This window comes from Musca autumnalis, unplaced genomic scaffold, assembly GCF_047663935.1.
Source record: "Musca autumnalis isolate F117 unplaced genomic scaffold, ASM4766393v1 scaffold_3, whole genome shotgun sequence".
NCBI classification, from domain to species: Eukaryota; Metazoa; Arthropoda; class Insecta; order Diptera; family Muscidae; genus Musca; species Musca autumnalis.
Window position 1 is genome coordinate 249,690,614 of NW_027411866.1, and position 19,801 is coordinate 249,710,414.

The window sequence follows — 19,801 nt, forward strand, 5'->3', positions numbered from 1 at the left end:
TTGATGAAAAAATATATTTTCAAAAAATCCACGTTGATGAAAAAATATATTTAGAAAAAATCCACGTTGATGAAAAATATATTTAGAAAAAATCCGCGTTGATGAAAAAATATATTTAGAAAAAATCCACGTTGATGAAAAAATATATTTAGAAAAAATCCACGTTGATGAAAAAATATATTTTCAAAAAATCCACGTTGATGAAAAAATATATTTTCAAAAAATCCACGTTGATGAAAAAATATATTTTCAAAAAATCCACGTTGATGAAAAAATATATTTTCAAAAAATCCACGTTGATGAAAAAATATATTTTCAAAAAATCCACGTTGATGAAAAAATATATTTTCAAAAAATCCACGTTGATGAAAAAATATATTTTCAAAAAATCCACGTTGATGAAAAATATATTTTCAAAAAATCCACGTTGATGAAAAAATATATTTAGAAAAAATCCACGTTGATGAAAAATATATTTAGAAAAAATCCGCGTTGATGAAAAAATATATTTAGAAAAAATCCATGTTGATGAAAAAATATATTTTCAAAAAATCCACGTTGATGAAAAAATATATTTTCAAAAAATCCACGTTGATGAAAAAATATATTTAGAAAAAATCCACGTTGATGAAAAATATATTTAGAAAAAATCCGCGTTGATGAAAAAATATATTTAGAAAAAATCCACGTTGATGAAAAAATATATTTAGAAAAAATCCACGTTGATGAAAAAATATAATTTTTAAAAATCCAAGTTGATGAAAAAATATATTTAGAAAAAATCCACGTTGATGAAAAAATATAATTTTTAAAAATCCAAGTTGATGAAAAAATATATTTAGAAAAAATCCACGTTGATGAAAAAATATATTTAGAAAAAATCCACGTTGATGAAAAATATATTTAGAAAAAATCCGCGTTGATGAAGAAATATATTTAGAAAAAATCCACGTTGATGAAAAAATATATTTAGAAAAAATCCACGTTGATGAAAAAATATATTTAGAAAAAATCCACGTTGATGAAAAAATATATTTAGAAAAAATCCACGTTGATGAAAAATATATTTAGAAAAAATCCGCGTTGATGAAAAAATATATTTAGAAAAAATCCACGTTGATGAAAAAATATATTTAGAAAAAATCCACGTTGATGAAAAAATATAATTTTTAAAAATCCAAGTTGATGAAAAAATATATTTAGAAAAAATCCACGTTGATGAAAAAATATAATTTTTAAAAATCCAAGTTGATGAAAAAATATATTTAGAAAAAATCCACGTTGATGAAAAAATATATTTAGAAAAAATCCACGTTGATGAAAAATATATTTAGAAAAAATCCGCGTTGATGAAGAAATATATTTAGAAAAAATCCACGTTGATGAAAAAATATATTTAGAAAAAATCCACGTTGATGAAAAAATATATTTAGAAAAAATCCACGTAGATGAAAAAATATATTTAGAAAAAATCCACGTTGATGAAAAATATATTTAGAAAAAATCCGCGTTGATGAAAAAATATATTTAGAAAAAATCCACGTTGATGAAAAAATATATTTAGAAAAAATCCACGTTGATGAAAAAATATAATTTTTAAAAATCCAAGTTGATGAAAAAATATATTTAGAAAAAATCCACGTTGATGAAAAAATATAATTTTTAAAAATCCAAGTTGATGAAAAAATATATTTAGAAAAAATCCACGTTGATGAAAAAATATATTTAGAAAAAATCCACGTTGATGAAAAATATATTTAGAAAAAATCCGCGTTGATGAAGAAATATATTTAGAAAAAATCCACGTTGATGAAAAAATATATTTAGAAAAAATCCACGTTGATGAAAAAATATATTTAGAAAAAATCCACGTTGATGAAAAAATATATTTAGAAAAAATCCACGTTGATGAAAAATATATTTAGAAAAAATCCGCGTTGATGAAAAAATATATTTAGAAAAAATCCACGTTGATGAAAAAATATATTTAGAAAAAATCCACGTTGATGAAAAAATATAATTTTTAAAAATCCAAGTTGATGAAAAAATATATTTAGAAAAAATCCACGTTGATGAAAAAATATAATTTTTAAAAATCCAAGTTGATGAAAAAATATATTTAGAAAAAATCCACGTTGATGAAAAAATATAATTTTTAAAAATCCAAGTTGATGAAAAAATATATTTAGAAAAAATCCACGTTGATGAAAAAATATATTTAGAAAAAATCCACGTTGATGAAAAAATATATTTAGAAAAAATCCACGTTGATGAAAAAATATAATTTTTAAAAATCCAAGTTGATGAAAAAATATATTTAGAAAAAATCCACGTTGATGAAAAAATATATTTAGAAAAAATCCACGTTGATGAAAAATATATTTAGAAAAAATCCGCGTTGATGAAGAAATATATTTAGAAAAAATCCACGTTGATGAAAAAATATATTTAGAAAAAATCCGCGTTGATGAAGAAATATATTTAGAAAAAATCCACGTTGATGAAAAAATATATTTAGAAAAAATCCACGTTGATGAAAAAATATAATTTTTAAAAATCCAAGTTGATGAAAAAATATATTTAGAAAAAATCCACGTTGATGAAAAAATATAATTTTTAAAAATCCAAGTTGATGAAAAAATATATTTAGAAAAAATCCACGTTGATGAAAAAATATATTTAGAAAAAATCCACGTTGATGAAAAAATATATTTAGAAAAAATCCACGTTGATGAAAAAATATATTTAGAAAAAATCCACGTTGATGAAAAATATATTTAGAAAAAATCCGCGTTGATGAAGAAATATATTTAGAAAAAATCCACGTTGATGAAAAAATATATTTAGAAAAAATCCACGTTGATGAAAAAATATAATTTTTAAAAATCCAAGTTGATGAAAAAATATATTTAGAAAAAATCCACGTTGATGAAAAAATATATTTAGAAAAAATCCACGTTGATGAAAAAATATATTTAGAAAAAATCCACGTTGATGAAAAAATATATTTAGAAAAAATCCACGTTGATGAAAAAATATAATTTTTAAAAATCCAAGTTGATGAAAAAATATATTTAGAAAAAATCCACGTTGATGAAAAAATATATTTAGAAAAAATCCACGTTGATGAAAAATATATTTAGAAAAAATCCGCGTTGATGAAGAAATATATTTAGAAAAAATCCACGTTGATGAAAAAATATATTTAGAAAAAATCCACGTTGATGAAAAAATATAATTTTTAAAAATCCAAGTTGATGAAAAAATATATTTAGAAAAAGTCCACGTTGATGAAAAAATATAATTTTTAAAAATCCAAGTTGATGAAAAAATATATTTAGAAAAGATCCACGTTGATGAAAAAATATATTTAGAAAAAATCCACGTTGATGAAAAAATATACTTAAATATATTTCTTTCCACCCACCCTAATATAAATTATGCGTATATATTTTTTTCTGATTTTAAATTATCACATTTTTTATTATCCTTTGGCAGGATTCTATTTGGATTTGAATAAATAAAATTTTTTGTAATGCCTTTTTTTGCACGTAAATGGTTATAAACCAAATGACATTCACACATATAAATGATGTCAATGTCAGTTTGACATCATTTATATGTGTGATGTACATGTTATTATAATTATCAAAGTTACGGAAACAGTTCGAGTAGTAGTTGTTGTTGTAATGGTTTCCTATATAAAATAATAAAAAATATTTGCTATTAAAAATTCACCACAAAAAGCTGATGCTAAAATTTAAAAGAAACACTGAAAATATTTTCAAATATCCGGTCAAAACAATGACTTTCCGATTGATTTTGTCTACAAATCAAGAAATATATTTTCGTATTTTATATTTAAAGTTTGAATTAACTTTTTTTTGAAAACCACATATTTACCTATAAATGTCATCAACATTTATTCGGCTAATGATTGTTCAACACACCCCCCCTCTCACACTTCTACAAATAAATTTTTCTATTTGAATAAAATCATAAAATAAAATATGGTAATAAATATTTTAATTTTAACTATTTGTAAATGCATGTATGTATGTATGTCGTACACAGTACTAACATAAATTACCATAAATTCGTATATTACATACTTACATTAAAATGTACCTATTTATGTATCAACCATTTAAAATATTAATTATAAAGTATGTTTACATATCGAACAGCGTTTTTATTTTTCATATTATGGCCTAAAACGATTTTACCTTATTTGCTTGTTGGCATATTTTTATTGTGGACATAAAGGATAGAATTCAATTCAGGGATTGTCTGACAAAACATTATCTGGCAATTTACCACTAGAAGCCAATATTATCCCTTTAATATTTTAAATTCAAATATTTACACATTTATTATATTTGCAACAGCAGTATCACATAATATTTGTTTCTTTCAAAATCAGTGATTTAGTTTTTGGTGATAAACCGTGAGTGCATTTCATAAAGCAATAAAAGCTCATTCCAGTGGTGTTGCATCTAACACTCGTTGAAGGTACTAATATGTGCCACAAAGGATTTGTGGGTGCATCCTCTACAAGGAGATAACAAAATGGTTTCGGCGACTCCAACGCTCGTCAAGAGATGTGATATTTATAACTACTGAAAGATCCCAGAGATGGCCCATTTTTTCGAATCAGGTAGCTTAGATGATATGATAAATATATTTTTAAGAATCCACACTTATTGCTCAGATGATTTTTTAGACCCATGAATATTGTTCTGATAAAAAATGTTTTTTAAATAAATGCAAATCATACACGTGGATTTAAAAATCATGGCACGGGATTTTTAAAAAATCTATTTTTCAAGGACGTCGTTCTTTTAGAAAATATTTTTCGCGGATTTTTTAAAAAATATTTTTTCATGGACTTGGATTTTTTAAAAAATATTTTTTAATGGACGTGGATTTTTTAAAAACTAGTTTTTCATGGACGTGGATTTTTTAAAAAATATTATTTTATGGACGTGGATTTTTTAAAAAATATTTTTTCATTGACGTGGATTTTTTAAAAAATATTTTTTCATGGACGTAAATTTTTTTAAAAAAAATATTTTTTCATGGACGTGGATTTTTTAAAAAATATTTTTTCATTGACGTGGATTTTTTAAAAAATATTTTTTCATGGACGTTGATTTTTTAAAAAATTTTTTTTCATGGACGTGGATTTTTTTAAAAAAAATATTTTTTCATGGACGTGGATTTTTTTAAAAAAAATATTTTTTCACCGACGTGGATTTTTTAAAAAAATATTTTTTTCATGGACGTGGATTTTTTAAAAAATATCTTTTCATGGACGTGGATTTTTTAAAAAATATTTTTTCATTGACGTGGATTTTTTAAAAAATATTTTTTCATGGACGTTGATTTTTTAAAAAATATTTTTTCATGGACGTGGATTTTTTTAAAAAAAAATATTTTTTCACCAACGTGGATTTTTTAAAAAAAAATATTTTTTCACCAACGTGGATTTTTTAAAAAAAAATTTTTTCATGGACGTGGAGTTTTTTAAAAAATATTTTTTCATGGACGTGGATTTTTTTAAAAAATATTTTTTCATTGACGTGGATTTTTTAAAAAATATTTTTTCATTGACGAGGATTTTTTAAAAAATATTTTCTCATTGACGTGGATTTTTTAAAAAATATTTTTTCATTGACGAGGATTTTTTAAAAAATATTTGTTCATTGACGTGGATTTTTTAAAAAATATTTTTTCATTGACGTGGATTTTTTAAAAAATATTTTTTCATTGACGTGGATTTTTTAAAAAATATTTTTTCATTGACGTGGATTTTTTAAAAAATATTTTTTCATTGACGTGGATTTTTTAAAAAATATTTTTTCATTGACGTGGATTTTTTAAAAAATATTTTCTCATTGACGTGGATTTTTTAAAAAATATTATTTCATGGATGTGGATTTTTTAAAAAATATTTTTTCATTGACGTGGATTTTTTAAAAAATATTTTTTCATTGACGTGGATTTTTTAAAAAATATTTTTTCATTGACGTGGTTTTTTTAAAAAATATTTTTTCATTGAAGTGGATTTTTTAAAAAATATTTTTTCATTGACGTTGATTTTTTAAAAAATATTTTTTCATTGACGTGGATTTTTTAAAAAATATTTTTTCATTGACGTGGATTTTTTAAAAAATATTTTTTCATTGACGTGGATTTTTTAAAAAATATTTTTTCATTGACGTGGATTTTTTAAAAAATATTTTTTCATTGACGTGGATTTTTTAAAAAATATTTTTTCATTGACGTGGATTTTTTAAAAAATATTTTTTCATTGACGTGGATTTTTTAAAAAATATTTTTTCATTGACGTGGATTTTTTAAAAAATATTTTTTCATTGACGTGGATTTTATAAAAAATATTTTTTCATTGACGTGGATTTTTTAAAAAATATTTTTTCATTGATGTGGATTTTTTTAAAAATATTTTCTCATTGACGTGGATTTTTTAAAAAATATTTTTTCATTGACGAGGATTTTTTAAAAAATATTTTTTCATTGACGTGGATTTTTTAAAAAATATTTTTTCATTGACGTGGATTTTTTAAAAAATATTTTTTCATTGACGTGGATTTTTTAAAAAATATTTTTTCATTGACGTGGATTTTTTAAAAAATATTTTTTCATTGACGTGGATTTTTTAAAAAATATTTTTTCATTGACGTGGATTTTTTAAAAATATTTTTTCATTGACGTGGATTTTTTAAAAAATATTTTTTCATTGACGTGGATTTTTTAAAAAATATTTTTTCATTGACGTGGATTTTTTAAAAAATATTTTTTCATTGACGTGGATTTTTTAAAAAATATTTTTTCATTGACGTGGATTTTTTAAAAAATATTTTTTCATTGACGTGGATTTTTTAAAAAATATTTTTTCATTGACGTGGATTTTTTAAAAAATATTTTTTCATTGACGTGGATTTTTTAAAAAATATTTTTTCATTGACGTGGATTTTTTAAAAAATATTTTTTCATTGACGTGGTTTTTTTAAAAAATATTTTTTCATTGACGTGGATTTTTTAAAAAATATTTTTTCATTGACGTTGATTTTTTAAAAAATATTTTTTCATTGACGTGGATTTTTTAAAAAATATTTTTTCATTGACGTGGATTTTTTAAAAAATATTTTTTCATTGACGTGGATTTTTTAAAAAATATTTTTTCATTGACGTGGATTTTTTAAAAAATATTTTTTCATTGACGTGGATTTTTTAAAAAATATTTTTTCATTGACGTGGATTTTTTAAAAAATATTTTTTCATTGACGTGGATTTTTTAAAAAATATTTTTTCATTGACGTGGATTTTTTAAAAAATATTTTTTCATTGACGTGGATTTTATAAAAAATATTTTTTCATTGACGTGGATTTTTTAAAAAATATTTTTTCATTGATGTGGATTTTTTTAAAAATATTTTCTCATTGACGTGGATTTTTTAAAAAATATTTTTTCATTGACGAGGATTTTTTAAAAAATATTTTTTCATTGACGTGGATTTTTTAAAAAATATTTTTTCATTGACGTGGATTTTTTAAAAAATATTTTTTCATTGACGTGGATTTTTTAAAAAATATTTTTTCATTGACGTGGATTTTTTAAAAAATATTTTTTCATTGACGTGGATTTTTTAAAAAATATTTTTTCATTGACGTGGATTTTTTAAAAATATTTTTTCATTGACGTGGATTTTTTAAAAATATTTTTTCATTGACGTGGATTTTTTAAAAAATATTTTTTCATTGACGTGGATTTTTTAAAAAATATTTTTTCATTGACGTGGATTTTTTAAAAAATATTTTTTCATTGACGTGGATTTTTTAAAAAATATTTTTTCATTGACGTGGATTTTTTAAAAAATATTTTTTCATTGACGTGGATTTTTTAAAAAATATTTTTTCATTGACGTGGATTTTTTAAAAAATATTTTTTCATTGACGTGGATTTTTTAAAAAATATTTTTTCATTGACGTGGATTTTTTAAAAAATATTTTTTCATTGACGTGGATTTTTTAAAAAATATTTTTTCATTGACGTGGATTTTTTAAAAAATATTTTTTCATTGACGTGGATTTTTTAAAAAATATTTTTTCATTGACGTGGATTTTTTTAAAAATATTTTTTCATGGACTTGGATTTTTTAAAAGAAATATGTTTAAATTGAATTGGATTTTTGGATTGGATCGCGCCCACTAGTCATTTCAGTGGGTCATCGTATAACTTATGGGCCAGTATGCCAGGAAGCATGGACTTGTCCACGGAAAACATAATACCGTTGTAAGCTGGACAACAACGAACAGCATCGGGATACATTTTGAAAGGATTTCGAACAGACCTTAAACTGAACTTAGACACAAATATTGAACTTTTGTGGGGGAGGTACCCGAAGGTACCTCCATTTTAGAAGTTAAACTAAATTTAGAAAAAATATTAGGAGATCCAAAGCTTGGACCAAATTTTTTCAAGAGATATTGTAAGTAAATTTTTTAAAAATTCGGGAACTACCGGAGGATGCGGACCGGTATTGCCTATCTTCGAACTGAAAGTATGACAAAATATCAGAAAGGCCAAAATTTGGACCAAATCGGTTAGTTCGAGAGTTATGGTGCTCTCCAGCCACCTATTTAGACCTTTTGGGCTGTTTTCTCAAGAAGTATGGACTTGCCCTTAAAAATCTGTTACCGTCGAAATTGAGGCATCGAATGCAAGTTGCTTCAAAACAATTAAAAAGTATCAGTCGGCTTGGCCGACAGAGATATACCTTCAGCCGGTGTATATTGAAACAATTTTTTCCCAAAAAACGTATGTAAGGTTTTAAAAATTTTGGGCGTATGAAACGACAAAAATGTTGATTAGGATTAAAGAGCAAACGTTTTGCGGAGGAAATATTTAAAGGATCTCCAGCCACTACATATGGTGCCATAGGGGGGTTTTACACCCTTCGAGCTGTTTACTCAAGAAGTGTGGATTTGCCCCTGAAAAAAAATTACCTTCGTAATTGAGGCAGCGAATGCAAGTTGCTTCAACAAAAATCAAAGTGATTCGATTGCAGGTCTTAAAGTGAAATTATCCGAAATTTTGTTTGGGAGTTACTGGATGAAGTGGACAAATATAATCCACTCCCTTCAAACGTTACCGTACGAACAATTTTTCCGAATATTTTTGAAATTTTGTGGGGGAGGTACCTGAAGGAGTGGACCGATATAACCAGGGTTTCGGAGTCGAGGTATTTTCGGCTCGACTCCGACTCCAGGCGAGTTTTTTCACGACTCCGACTCCGACTCAGACTCCGGGCCGACTCCGAGCGTGAATTACTATACCACTAAAAATGAATAAAATGTGCACAATTTTTTAACTTTTTCCTATATTTTGGCCTATATAGGCTAATGTGTTAGTTTTTCCTTACATATTCATTAGAAAAGGCATTCGTTCGAATATATTCGAACATATCAATACTGTTTCTGCAGAATCTTACATTGAAAAATAGCAAAGTTAGAAAGTTTTTGTCGGTTTTCCTTTTTTGCACGACTATATTCTGGACGGAATTCATCCGCGTGAGAAAATCTTTAAGCTTTCAAAATATGTGAAAATGATGGCGCAATACAAATCGTAAGGACTACATTCAATAAAAACTATAAGCAATTCACGACCAAGTTTCAAACTGGATTTAAGCCAACATTTTAGTGTGTTTAGCCTTAAAAGGAGACCCCCAGTTCTAATGCTCAATAAAAGCCATTTTTCATGATATTTTTTTTTCGAGAAAACTACGTTACTTTTTGGCAGATTTTTTTTTCTTCATCTGAAAGAGAAAAGTATTACGAAGTTTTGAGGCCGTCTATGAAACCCTGTTTTTATTAAAGCAGTGCCAACTCTATCTCGAAAACTAATAAACCAATTGTCATATATTTTTGTGGCCGATTTCGAGAAAAACACAGTTTATATGCTGCACACAAAATAAAAAAAATTGTTCCCATCCAACGCTCATACTAAGGCAATATTGTTCCAATCGACTTCAAAATTTGACCACATATTCTATGCTATTTATACTTACTACTTTTTTCTGAAATTTGTAAATAGGGATCACCCTTTAAACTGAAATTCAGCGCTCACATTTTGAACTTTGGTGTGAAGTGGATAATTTTATTGAAATATTTGAGATATATTGTGTACACCACTCAGCACGTAGGCAGATAGATGTTTTTTGGAACTGAAAAATTAGCAAACGATGAGATTTCGTGCATGAAAATATTCTACAAAAAAAAATTGATAGGAAAGTTTTATGTAGGGTCCGTCCACTAGTGCAAGAAATCGACATTGTCATGTTTTCATTGTCCTTTATCACTTTTACCCGATCCTTTCTCATGAAAACACAATGATTATGAATTTCATTGAATTTCGTATATGCAATTGATTGTGTAGAAAACTCGGATACACATGAACTATATCTGTTCCTGGCGGACAGATCCGGTTATTTAAATGTCTACATCTCCTTCATTGAGTATATAATGAATCCTTGAAGAAAGATTCGCCGTTTGTCAGACTTCTGAGTTATGGCGGCATGAATCTCTCGTTGACCAACAACGAATTTATGATGCCTAATTCAGATTCGTAACCATCCGAATTTGATATATAGGTAATATATTATGCGAACAATCCACGTTGATGAAAAAATATATTTTTAAAAAATCATCATCAACGCGGAAAAAATATATTTTTAAATAAAAATACATGTTGGTGAAAACATATATAAAAAAAACACAAAAATGTTGTTAAGAATCCACGCCTAGTGGATTATCGGTTGCTAGGCCGCAATTCGGATTTTCCTGATTGGATACAAAATGTTTGATTTAATCTGCTGTTAAAAGTCCTCATTAAACACACCTTGCCCAGTTGTCAAGTCATTCTTAATTCATTAAAGTATTTCAAAGATTAAAGTTATTTACATTTTACCACTTTTCCCAACATCACATTGGACAAGTACAGGTATAAAACTAGAGCACCATAACAACAACAACTAACATAAATTACAGGAACTAAACAACAACAAAGAAAATATTTACAACACTTTTACGACAGTGTTTACAGCCACCACCACCACCTACAACCATAAAATAATGATTGGTTTTTAACACCTACGCTCGTGACTTAGTTGTCACAGGCGGTGGGAGGAGGATGGAAGGTTTGTGGTTAGCGTGCTGGTGGTGGCCTTCAAGGGATCTACCACTAAATTCGGGAGATTGAGACGACACACGCTTATTGCAAAAGCAGAAGGCAAGTAAAGAGGAAATACCGCTTCTTTAGATTTTTGATGAACAGCTCAACCCCAAATCTAGGTGAGCTAATCCCAATTGTCGGTTAAAAGTGCGACGAACTTCGTACAGGTAAAAATGTAACAACAATCTCTAGGCCAACAGATGGCTGACTGCTGGCTGGCTGATGGACAAAAAGGATTTAATAGAGCATTTAAGTGAATGGTTGCCGTTGTCATCAACATCGCTGTTCTTGTTGTTGTTGGTGTCCTCTTCCACAATGTGGTCATCTTTGGCTTTTCTCGAACACAACAGGGAGGTGTGTCCGGTGATTTACGCAGCGCGTAACCGCACATGCGGTTTTATTGTTTCCCACAAAATCCAATGCTCAACGTTGTCCATGTATAGATTGACTGACAACATCAGTGAAAACGACAGACGACCAAAAACGGCTTAGGTCGAAGGAAGGCATCAGTGCCAATACTAGATGCTAGTGAGGAGACGTCAACATGTTGTATGTCTTCTGTTCGTCATTGAGTGTGTTGAGAACGGCTTAAGCCATTGCTGATTCATTTACGAAGGCAATCCATCACTAGAACAACATTCTGTTTGTGGGACATCAACAACAACATCGGTATTAATGCTACCTTTAACAATCTTAAGATTAGCGATTAGTCAAGTGATAATTTTGACGATACATTCGAACACATTCATATAAGGTGATTGATTCATTTGGAAAATGGGTTAAGTCAAATTGTTACTATCTATACTCAAATCTTGTATTAATGCATCAAGGGTATATTTCGATAAATTAAAAAAAAAAAACATAATTTCATAAATATTTTAATTTCCATAAAATTGGACTTAATCCATTATCAAAAAATTGCCTTAAAAGAGAGTTCATGCTTTTCACATACCATTCACTCCACTTGAATAGCTCGCTGCCTGGATGGATGAATGATTACCACTCCATCTTTGCTTTCCTCATATCACCTTCTGCTTCAACAGCATTCAGCATCTGTCACACACATCATCATACATGACGAATAACATGTGATCCGCGTCTGCTGGCAGATCATTTCAGGTGAGATTTGCAGTTATTTTCTGTTTAATGAAAAGCTGTTTTCGTTCGGTGATAAAGCATTGCATTTCTGGAAAATATATCGACTTAAATTGAATGCAAATTTTGCATTGCTATTTTCAATTATGAAATGTGTGTTTTCTGATCGTCGCGCTAAATTACACACGCGCTCATTAAATGACTCTTTAAAGTGCATCCGGCAAAGGAGATTTGCCACAAAATATTCAATTACTGATTGAAATATGGAAAGAAGTTAATCTTCTGAGAAAACATTTTAAAAACATTTGGTTAATCGGAATTTGCACATGCCGGAAATATAAATCAATAAATCATCAGATCACCAAGGCTGGATTTGAAAAAAAAAATATATTTTTTTCAAAAGATCGACAATCGTGGTTTTTAAAAAATGTTTCTTTACCAGATCACCAAGCGTGGATTCTTTAAAAAATGCTTTTTGCATTAACGTGGATTTTTTAAAAAAAAAAAAAAAACATTTTGTTAATAACGTGGATTTAAAAAAAATCATTAACGTGGATTTAAAAAAGAAAAATCTTTTCATATGCGTGGATTTTTAAAAATATATTTTTTTATACACGTGGATTTTTATAAAAATACATAAAAATATATTTTTTATAGACGTGGTTTTTATATATAAATAGTTCTTCATAAACGTGGATTTTTATAAAAATATTTTTGTACTAACCTGGATTTTTATAATTTTTTTCAGAAACGTGGATTTTTTATAAAATATTTTTTCATAAACGTGGATTTATTACAATACATTTTTAAATGTAAATTTTTTACAAAATATTTTTTCATTAGCTTGTTTTTTTTAATATTTTTTCATTAAAGTGGATTTTTTAAGCCATATTTTTTTATTAGCGTGGATTTTTAAAAAAAAAAAAAATATTTTTTCACTAACGTGGATCTTTTTAAAAATATATTTTTTCACTAACGTCGATTTTTTAAAAATATATTTTTTCACTAACGTGGATTTATAAAAAACTTTTTCATTAACGTGGATTTAAAAAAAATATTTTTTCACTAACGTGGATGTTTTTAAAAAATATTTTTTCATTAACTTGGTTTTTTTTTAAATATATTTTTGATCAACCTGGATTTTTTTTAAATATATTTTTTGATCGACGTGGTTTTTTTTAAACATATATTTTTTGATTAACGTAAATTTTTTTAAAAACATGGTTTTTATAAACTTTTTTTTAAATATATATTATTTCATAAACTTGTTTTTTTTTTTAAAAATATATTATTTATTTTTTCATTAACGTGGATTTTTTAAAAGTATATATTTTTTATATTTCACGGTCTTGAATTTTCCAAAAATATATGTATATAATTTATTTTTTCATCAACGTGGATTTAACAAAAAAAATATGTTTTTTATCAACGCTCTTTTTTTAAAATATATTTCTTCCTCTTCGTAAATTTTTTAATAATATTCTATTTACGACGTGGATTTTTAAAATTTCTCTCTATTTTTCATGGACGTGGTTTTTTAAAAATATTTTCTCTTTTTTCATGGACGTTGATTTTTAAAAATATTTTTTTTACTAATTTCATGGACGTGGATTTTTAAAAATATTTTTTTTTACTATTATCAAAATATTTTTTTTACTATTTTCATGGACGTGGATTTTTAAAAATATTTTTTTTACTATTTCATGGACGTGGATTTTTAAAAATATTTTCCATAGGCAGGTCAAGTTCGAATATGGGCTATATCGGTCCACTCTTTAGTATAGCCCCCATATAACGGTACCTCCGGATTTGAGGTATTTTGAAGTACTTCGCCACATTTGCAGACCGAATTAGCTATAATTTGGCACTTAGGGTTCCTAGTGATCAACAAACTTATATCATAAAGGATATGGGCATAGATCCATGTTTTTGTATAGTCCTAATATAACGGTACCTCCCGATTTTCGGTATTTTGAGAATTTTAGCTAAAATTTTTAACCGAACTTGCTGTAATTTGCCATTTGATGTTCTCAGTGGTCATGAAATATCTCCACCAAACATAGTCAACATAGGTCCATGTTTTGGTATAGCCCCCATATATCGGTACCTCCCGATTTTCGATATTTTGAGAATTTTAGCTAAAATTTTTAACCGAACTTGCTGTAATTTGACATTTGAAGTTCTCAGTGGTCATAAAACATCGTCAACATAGGTCCATGTTTTGGTATAGCCCCCATATAACGGTAACTCCCGATTTTCGGTATTTTGAGAATTGTAGCTGCAATTTTTAACCGAACTTGCTGTAATGATCGGTTTTTTGAGAATTTTAGATAAAATTTTGTCTATTCAAAAATAATCGTCAGTATAGGTATATCCCGCCATATAACTGTACCTCCCGATTTTCGGGAATTTTCAGTGGTCACGAAATTTCTTCACTAAAATTCGTCCACATGGGTCCATTGTTGAGGGTCTACATTGTTTTGATGAAACTATCCTCAATTTGACTCTTGAAGTTCCCAGCAGCTATAAAACTTTTCCGCCAAAAAAAATTTAAAGATAGGTTGACTCTTTGATATAGCCCCGTAGGTGGTACCTTTCATCTAGCTGAACACATTTTTTCAGATTAGATTAGATAACACTGTGCAACAAAATGGAGGTGAAAGTCTGGGCACGGAAAATTAGCGTTATATCTCTGTTCACTGTTGCTTAAGTGCTCTACAAAAACAACAAACATAGATATAATGCTAATTCATGATGGCTTACAGGGTCTCTTGCAAAAACTTCATCACGCCATAAAGCGGAAGTTCGACTCACGGCGCATCTGTCCTTCGGGGTTTTTAACATACACACACCAAGGGCTTTCATCTCCAATAGGAATTATCTCTGCCCCAACATTTGTGTTCACAGTGTAATTTAAGCAATAGTGGGAGGCAGGGAGGCAGGAGGTCTATCCATTGTCGCAAAGTTGTTCCACCTAAAATTGTGAAAGGGCCCTAATTATTCCATTTTAATTAAGACTATTTTATGGTGGAGGGTATAAAAAGTTCGGCCCGGACGAACTTAACGGACGAAAACTTTACTTGTTTTTTTACTATTTTCATGGAGGTGGATTTTTAAAAATATTTTTTTACAATTTTGATTTTTCAAAATAGTCGAGCTTAATCCCATTGTTATTGTTTTAATATTGAAAACAACTAATTTATTAGTGGCACGGTTTGTGTATGGTTGGTTATGGCTAGAAACAACATTTTATTGTGTTGTTTTCGTTGAAAATCAACGACACAAAACAGTGAAGAACGTTTGCTTTGTTCTGCAAACACCTTCGTCAGGGTTGTGTGAGGTTGCCAAAGAAAAACTTCTCATTGATTTTTTTAAAAATATATTTTTTTTATTACGTTTTCATCAACGCCAATTTTAAAAAATATATTTTCTACGTTTTCATCAACGCAGTTTTTTTAAAAATATATTTGTTAAGTTTTCATCAACGCTAATTTTTTAAGAATATATTTTTTACGTTTTCATCAAAATTTTTTTTTATTTTTTGAATACATTTTTTATTTTTTAAGGGATGTGGATTTTTTAACAATTAGTTTAAAGTTTTTCATGGGCGTGTACTTTTAATAATTCTTTCTAAATTTTTGATTTTTTTAATTATTATATTAAAGAAAAGTTTTAAGTTTTTCAATGACTTCTTAAAAAATAATTATTTAAAAAAATTTTTTTTTTCATTAACTTGGATTATTTTATTTTCGTCATGCATTTTTTTTAAAAATATAAATTTTATTTTTTCATCAACGTGTATTTTTTATGAATATATTTTTTTTTATTTTTTTAAATTTTTTTTTTTTAATTTTTTAATGGATGTGGATTTTTTAACGAATAGTTTAAGTTTTTCATGGTCGTGAATTTTTTGATTTTTTAAATTAATTTTTTATTTTTTCACGGACGTGGATTATTAAAGAATAGTTTTAAGTAGGACTTGTTAAAAAATTATTTTTTTACATTATTTTTTTATGTTTTTTCATGAAGATGAATTTTTAATTTTTTTTTTTTATTTTTTTTGCATAGATGTGGATTTTTGTATTTGGGAATGGCGAGAAGTGAGTATCATTCGCATTTACATGGGAATACTCGATACTTAAAGAGCTCGCTTTTAACCGAAAATTATCATATCAAAAACATTACCCCCTATAATAGAGGGTAATATGAATTTAAGCCAATGGGGGAATACTCCAGACTTTAGCAATCAATATTTTTTCCCACAAAACATAGATTTTTAGACAATATTTTTTAACCATCATCGGACCACAAAGTGTGGATTTTTAAACCCTACTTTTTCAACCATCACCAACTGTGAATATTAAACAACATTTCATCAACCATCATCAGCCCAAAAAGCGTGAGCTTTGCCTACAATAGCTATCACCAGATAACACCACGACTTGCTTTCAAATGCCTTCAAGCAACGAAGAAAATATTTCAAACAAATGAGTTAATTTGACCAAGAATTTAAACCTTCCTGGAGGAAGCAACGAGTCTCCCCTAAAAATGCATGCAGTCAATATTGTCTTTGATGACCTTCTGACCTTAACAATGTAAAATATGTAATGCTCTACAATGACTTCGATTTCATTTCATAGGGGTTCTCCTTGCATCTCTATTATGCCTGCAAGGATAAAAACCATGACTTACCGGGCAATATTTATTTAACTTGGCCATATTGGTAAATAACTGAGTGCACACACATACATATGTACATACGTAAATATATAAATATGTGTGTTGGAAACAAATTTCCATTTGAAGACAAAAATTGCTGCTGGCTAAATTACAAAACAACAACAAAGAAATGAAACAAACCCGAAGATTGGCCAAGTCAAATAAATGAAAAATACGCATTCCTTTATAAATGTCTTTAGCTACGATTGTAGACGGCGGAACATTGAATGCCGGTAAGACAAAATAAATATGCAAAACGCATTTTCAATTTATGTTGTTGCTATAGACGGTGGTGTTGTTGTTAGTACAACATCAACTTCTTTGGCCATTTTCAAAACGTATAGTCGTCTATAATTCACCTTAAAAATTTAACTTAGAAAAATGTCTGTCGGTAGGTATGTCTATCTGTTTGGTGAAGGTTACTTGGAAGTGAGTGGCTGCTTGTAAAATTGGTCAAAAGTAATGCAAAATGGTCGGAAATTTTCATCATGGAAATTCAAGAGGGGAAGTTTGAATAACAGGAAATCTTCTTTCTGAAAGATTAGGGGGTCTCCTTTATAGTAGGCCAGGAGGTCGTCTTAACAGAGTGGTCCTTTATATAGAAGACCGGGTAAGCATCTTTATAAAGGCATTTTTAGTATTTTTATGGAATACTAGAAAGTCTTCATTATAGAAGATCACGAAGTCTTCTTTATATAAGAAAATGAGGAATTCTTCTTAGAAGAACAGGATGTATTATTTTCAGAAGAGAAGAGAAGGTTTTCCTAATACAAGGTTACTAGGCCTTCTTTAGATATAACGAGGAGGTCTTCTTTATAGAAGACTAGGGTGTATTATTTTCAGAAGACAAAGAGGACTACTTTATAGAATTCTGTCTTTCATAAAGAAGACCAGTGTTCTTCTTTAGTGAAGTCCCCAAATCGTCCTTATAGAACACCAGGAGATCTTCTTTGAAGAGATCCACACAGTCTTCTTTATAGAAGACCAGGAGTACTTCATGAGGTCTTTTTAAAGAAGGCTAAGAAGTCTTCTTTATAGAATATCCTTTTTTTTAAATCAAACGTTGTGGCTCCGACAATCGTAAAAAAAATTCTTTAAAAAATCCACGTTTGTGGGTCTGATGATGCTGGAAAAATATTCTTTAAAAAATCCACGTTTGTGGGTCTGATGATGCTGGAAAAATATTCTTTAAAAAATCCACGTTTGTGGCTCTGATGATGCTGGAAAAATATTCTTTAAAAAATCCACGTTTGTGGCTCTGATGATGCTGGAAAAATATTCTTTAAAAAATCCACGTTTGTGGCTCTGATGATGCTGGAAAAATATTCTTTAAAAAATCCACGTTTGTGGCTCTGATGATCCTGGAAAAATATTCTTTAAAAAATCCACGTATGTGGCTCTGATGATCCTAGAAAAATATTCTTTAAAAAATCCACGTTTGTGGCTCTGATGATCCTGGAAAAATATTCTTTAAAAAATCCACGTTTGTGGCTCTGATGATCCTAGAAAAATATTCTTTAAAAAATCCACGTTTGTGGCTCTGATGATCCTGGAAAAATATTCTTTAAAAAATCCACGTTTGTGGCTCTGATGATCCTGGAAAAATATTCTTTAAAAAATCCACGTTTGTGGCTCTGATGATCCTGGAAAAATATCCTTTAAAAAAATCAACGTTTGTGACTCTGATGATCCTGGAAAAATATTCTTTAAAAAATCCACGTTTGTGACTCTGATGATCCTAGAAAAATATTCTTTAAAAAATCCACGTTTGTGGCTCTGATGATCCTGGAAAAATATTCTTTAAAAAATCCACGTTTGTGGCTCTGATGATCCTGGAAAAATATTCTTTAAAAAATCCACGTTTGTGGCTCTGATGATCCTGGAAAAATATTCTTTAAAAAACCACGTTTGTGGCTCTGATGATCCTGGAAAAATATTCTTTAAAAAACCACGTTTGTGGCTCTGATGATCCTGGAAAAATATTCTTTAAAAAACCACGTTTGTGACTCTGATGATCCTGGAAAAATATTCTTTAAAAAACCACGTTTGTGGCTCTGATGATCCTGGAAAAATATTCTTTAAAAAACCACGTTTGTGGCTCTGATGATCCTGGAAAAATATTCTTTAAAAAACCACGTTTGTGGCTCTGATGATCCTGGAAAAATATTCTTTAAAAAACCACGTTTGTGGCTCTGGTGATCCTGGAAAAATATTCTTTAAAAAACCACGTTTGTGGCTCTGATGATCCTGGAAAACTATTCTTTAAAAAATCCACGTTTGTGGCTCTGATGATCCTGGAAAAATATTCTTTAAAAAATCCACGTTTGTGGCTCTGATGATCCTGGAAAAATATTCTTTAAAAAATCCACGTTTGTGGCTCTGATGATCCTGGAAAAATATTCTTTAAAAAACCACGTTTGTGGCTCTGATGATCCTGGAAAAATATTCTTTAAAAAACCACGTTTGTGGCTCTGATGATCCTGGAAAAATATTCTTTAAAAAACCACGTTTGTGACTCTGATGATCCTGGAAAAATATTCTTTAAAAAACCACGTTTGTGGCTCTGATGATCCTGGAAAAATATTCTTTAAAAAACCACGTTTGTGGCTCTGATGATCCTGGAAAAATATTCTTTAAAAAACCACGTTTGTGGCTCTGATGATCCTGGAAAAATATTCTTTAAAAAACCACGTTTGTGGCTCTGATGATCCTGGAAAAATATTCTTTAAAAAA